Source organism: Cololabis saira, chromosome 19 (genome assembly GCF_033807715.1).
Source record: "Cololabis saira isolate AMF1-May2022 chromosome 19, fColSai1.1, whole genome shotgun sequence".
In the NCBI taxonomy this organism is placed as follows: domain Eukaryota; kingdom Metazoa; phylum Chordata; class Actinopteri; order Beloniformes; family Belonidae; genus Cololabis; species Cololabis saira.
Genome location: NC_084605.1, coordinates 1,000,731 through 1,006,529, shown reverse-complemented (window position 1 = coordinate 1,006,529; position 5,799 = coordinate 1,000,731).

Sequence of the window (5,799 nt, the reverse complement as noted above, 5' to 3'; positions counted from 1 at the left end):
TACAGCTGTACCAGATGCAGATACAGCTGCTGTACCAGATGCAGATACAGCTGCTGTACCAGATGCAGATACAGCTGCTGTACCAGATGCAGATACAGCTGCTGGACCAGATGCAGATACAGCTGCTGTACCAGATGCAGATACAGCTGCTGGACCAGATGCAGATACAGCTGCTGGACCAGATGCAGATACAGCTGTACCAGATGCAGATACAGCTGTACCAGATGCAGATACAGTTGTACCAGTTGCAGATACAGCTGTACCAGATGCAGATACAGCTGTACCAGATGCAGATACAGCTGTACCAGATGCAGATACAGCTGTACCAGATGCAGATACAGTTGTACCAGTTGCAGATACAGCTGTACCAGATGCAGATACAGCTGTACCAGATGCAGATACAGCTGTACCAGATGCAGATACAGCTGTACCAGATGCAGATACAGCTGCTGTACCAGATGCAGATACAGCTGCTGTACCAGATGCAGATACAGCTGCTGTACCAGATGCAGATACAGCTGTACCAGATGCAGATACAGCTGTACCAGATACAGATACAGCTGTACCAGATGCAGATACAGCTGCTGTACCAGATGCAGATACAGCTGCTGTACCAGATGCAGATACAGCTGTACCAGATGCAGATACAGCTGTACCAGATACAGATACAGCTGTACCAGATGCAGATACAGCTGTACCAGATACAGATACAGCTGTACCAGATGCAGATACAGCTGTACCAGATGCAGATACAGCTGTACCAGATGCAGATACAGCTGCTGTACCAGATGCAGATACAGCTGCTGGACCAGATGCAGATACAGCTGCTGTAGCAGATGCAGATACAGCTGCTGTACCAGATGCAGATACAGCTGTACCAGATGCAGATACAGCTGCTGTACCAGATGCAGATACAGCTGCTGTAGCAGATGCAGATACAGCTGTACCAGATGCATATACAGCTGCTGGACCAGATGCAGATACAGTACATTAGAATACTCTACATTTGTCACCTATTATGGCGTCTTTTATCTTATATTGCTGTAACAACAACAAATCTAACAAAACTTTTTTGTTGTTTTTGGCTACTCAAATGTCGCACTAACACATCTTTACAAAACCACATTGAACACATCATGATAACGTAACGGACATTTCTTTGATGCTCATAATTACTGATTAGGCTTGAATGCGTCATTATACAATCCACTGCAGACAGAGACAGTCACTGTAGTAGCAACGTGTAGCACGGTGAGTGCTACGGGGCCCGACCGACAGGATAGAGGAGGACACGGAGTTTAGTGCAGAATCCTTTTATTACAGCATACACCAGAGACACCAACACACGTGCTCCAGCACCTTCTCCCCCCGCATCCGGCTTCAGTCTGACCGCCTTATAAGGCTGGCAGCGTGGAGAGGCTGACGGGCCACACCTGTGTCCCGTCAGCAGCTGTATCTGCATCTGGCACAGCTGTATCTGCATCCCGTCAGCAGAGTGGCTGCAGCTCCTCCACCCTGCCACACAACGTTATTAGTAACGTCCGGTTGGCGACTTTTTTTGATTCATGACTGGTCCAGTCCTGAGTGTAGCCCAGCCGGATGACCAGACGGCTAGTAAGCTGCAGCTGCGGCTCATCAAGGTAAGCTAATAGTTTCAACTGCATTGCACACTCTATCCCACTTTTACTCTCACCATTCTTGGAGAAGAACAGTTTTATGTCCTGGGCCCCTGCTCTGCTGCTCTTATTTCGGGCTTCCTTTTCTAATCTTTTCTGGTGCCCGGATTTGTCCTTTTTGGGGGGCATGATAGCTTTCCACCATCTAGCTGCTGCACATCTATGATCTCACGTTCACGCTGCTCACTCGCACAGAGCTGGGTAGACCAAACCATTTTTAGAAAGGGAAAGGGCAAAGGGAATTATAGAAATGATTAACATTACAGAATATTGTGTGACGGTGGCTCTGTTTGAATGTGGAGTCATTAATATGGGTTTAAGTTGTTTATTATGTATGCATATTCATTTGTTCATAGGTTACCGGGGGCCGTGTGTGGGGCCTTGTGGGATGTGGACCTTTATAATTGTCACCACCTTTCCCTCCTATACGAAGTCTCGGTGATGATCACCTCGATATCGATACAAAAAACAAACAAAAAGAAAGGAAATGAAGACTGTTTTTCTTCTATCCACAATGAAACACAGATTATACAAGCTGCAGGAATCTGATGAACCTGTTACAACCTGCTACAGGAATATGTGTTCTTGGTTTGTTCATGTGTAATCAGTCTTACAGCAGTAACTTAGTTACTGGAACTCTGCCATATTGAGGCGTCTCCATCCTTACAGGAATGTTCAACGACTTATCCAGAACTACTTTATTAGTATGTTGTTATTTTTTATGTTTTATTCATTCTTATCCTCTCTAAGTTGAGACGTTTCTTTTGTAAATAGGTCCATAAATATAATGAAAGGGACAATGAAGTCAGCTTTATTGGATTCTAATTTAAATAGTGGTTTATAAGACACTACCGTGTCAGTTTGATTTCACAACAGCTCAAGAAGGATGTAGTCATGATCATTATGAAACCTGCACAGGGAAGCGTTGTCTCTTTGTTTTACATGATTTTACATAATGAAAAGGAAGAATGTTGTTTAACGAGTTATTAAGAGCACACTCTTACTTTCAGTTCAGTCAGTCCAGCAGTTGCAGCCGTCCTGAATCCTCCGCTTCATCATGGCTTGTAAGTCTACAAATATTTATTCTTAATTTGTATCGTTGTATTGTATTTGTATCGTTCTGTTTTATTTGAAGGGTTTTGTTGATCATTTGTTAAAAGGGACTGCGTTCTGTTTTTGTTTGGGGAATAAATGTTCCCTGAGTGATCCAGACCAGCGGTCCCAACCTGGTCCTGCATGTTTTACACTCAAACACATGATTCTAATTCATTCATCATTAGCCAGCAGTGTTGGGGAAGTTACTTTTAAAAAGTAACTAGTTATAGTTATAGTTAGTGCTGAGAAAATGTAATTAGTTACTTTACTAGTTGCTCAATTATAAAAGTAACTAGTAACTAAGTTACTTTACTTTACTTTATATACAAATACTTTTTTTTATGTAGTGGAACAATAAAACACAAGAGATATGTTTAGAAATCTTGACAGGAATATTTATTGTAGCCTCAACTTGGCCTTCAAAACAAACAGTGTAGTTAGACAGTCACAGTAGTGCTGTGCAATATGAAATAAGATGTCTACATTAATTATTAGCAGCATAGTGTTAACTTAACTATACTTTTTATTTCCCTTTCTCAGTGTAACAAATATGTAAGCAGCAACTGCTCTCATTTGGGTATGTAACAAATAATTAACAACTCCACTATTTTAACAGTGTAACAATTATATGAAAAAATAAAATAAAATAAAAAATAAAATAAACTGTCAGATTGCAGCTCTTGTGCTGACCTGTTCAGACATCATAGTGACTCAGTCATGAATGATGACTCTAGCAATGTTTATACTTCCATCCTGCAAAGCCCCCGATGTCATTGTCACTGCTGTCTTCCATTGTAGCTACGCTTGGTGTCTGTTCGCCGCTCGCCGTCATCATGCACCGTTATTAGTTTGACTTCGTTTAGTGTTGTTTATGTGTGGCGGGCGGTGTGTGCGCTTGGGTGCATGCTGTGTGTGCAGCCGCTTCCTGAAAGGCAAAGGCCCGCCCAACTCTGTTTCTGATTGGCTTACCCACAGAAGTTACCCAGTGTGTTAACCAATCATCATCACTTTCTCTGTAAGATTCATGTTAGTCTGAGAGCTCACTTCCACGCTCTTTTGCTGCTGCTTGTTTTGGTTGGACTAGGAGGAGGAATCGGATTGTAAAGAAACTACCGAAAATAACGGAACTAACGCAACTAACGGACCAATTTAATTCATAATAACGATAACGCCACTACCAAATGGGAAAAGTAATGCGTAACGTTAGAATTTAGAGAGAAAACTAATTTCGTTACTAACGTAACGGGAAAATACTCGTTAGGTCCCAACACTGTTAGCCAGTAATCAAGGTCTGAACAAGTCTGTTAACGACACAGTCGCTTGTATCAGGCTGTTCTGAAGCAGGAAACATCTAGAACATGCTGGATAGGGGCTCTCCAGGACCAGGGTTGGGCACCCCTGTTCTAGAACATGCAGGACGGTGGAACCGAGGACCTGGGTTGGAGACCGCTGGTATATATATATATATATATATATATATATATATATATATATATATATATATACACAGTATATATATTTACTCTATAAACTCAAAAAACGTTTGTACGTACATATAATTGCTTCACATATACCATACGAATGCAAAAATGTGTGGAAAAAAATATATCTGATATTTTAATAGCAAAGAAGGATTTTTTGGAGATCACAAACTTTTTTTTTTTAATTCAAGATCTTTTTATTGAAATTTTCACAAGGTAAAAAAGGAAAAGGTGAAATGCTGCATGTCAATTACAAACATTTTGATTAGGCATGGGCATGTTAATCATAGCATACACCACAGTACAAAATATAAAAAACAATTAAACAGTATGAAAAAATATAAAATAGTAACAAAAACAAACTACAGACCAAACTAATCCCTCCCCTGTCACTGCCAGATTACTAATCACAATATGAGGTCACTCTAACATCAAAAGCCTGCACTAGGAATACAGAAGAAATATGAAGTATAGTTCACAGGGTCTGGAATGCTTCTAGAAAAGGTCCCCACACTTTCTGGAACTTATTTGATTTCTGAAGCGAGTATCTAATTTTCTCCAGTTTTAAGCAGGACATGATGTCTTCCAGCCATTGCGCACGAGTAGGAGGGAAGGGATCCTTCCACCTGAACAGAATTGCCCGACGAGCCAAAAGGGAGGCAAAAGACAAAGTGTGCCCCTGTGCAGTGGTTAACTTCCTTCCTCCCTCCATGACCCCAAACAGGGCAGTCAGTGGGTTTGGTTCTAATCTGATTTTAAGCACCAGAGAGAGAGTATGAAATACTTCCATCCAGTACTTGTTTAGACATGGGCAGGACCAGTACATGTGGATGAGAGAGGCTTCTGCTACTTTACATCTTACACAGTATGGACTAATATCTGGGTACATGGAGGATAGCTTTGCTTTGGAAATATGAGCCCTGTGTACCACTTTAAACTGAATTAAGCAGTGACGTGCGCACAGGGAGGTTGTATTAACCAGTTTGAGTATGGACTCCCAGGTATCCTCTGATAAGGGAAGCCCTAAGTCCTGCTCCCATGCTGCTTTGAGTTTATCTGTAGGGGCACTCCTAAGATCCAGCAACATGCCATAGAAAGACGAAATGAGACCCTTTTTGAATGGGTCTGTGGCAAGAACTTTGTCAACTGTGGTCAAGCCTATCGATGCACCAGGGCTGGGTGTCTGGGAAAGAACAAAATGTCTAGCCTGAAGATACCTAAAGAAATGTGATTTTGGAAGGCTGAATTTACTACTTAACTGCTCAAAAGATGCCACGGTGCCGTCTATGAACATATCTCTAAAACGAATCATACCCCTCCTGTGCCATTCCTGGAAGGTGGGGTCCTCAAGGGATGGTTTGAAAAAGTGATTTGATGCAATGGGGCTAAGAAGAGAGAAGCTTTGAAAACCAAAAAACCTCCTAAATTGGGCCCAAATTCTAAGAGAATGTTTAACCACTGGGTTTTTGATTGATTTAAGTGAAGGAAGTGGAAGTGAGGAGCCGAGTAGGGCAGGAATTGACAGGTCATCAGTTGGATGTAACTCC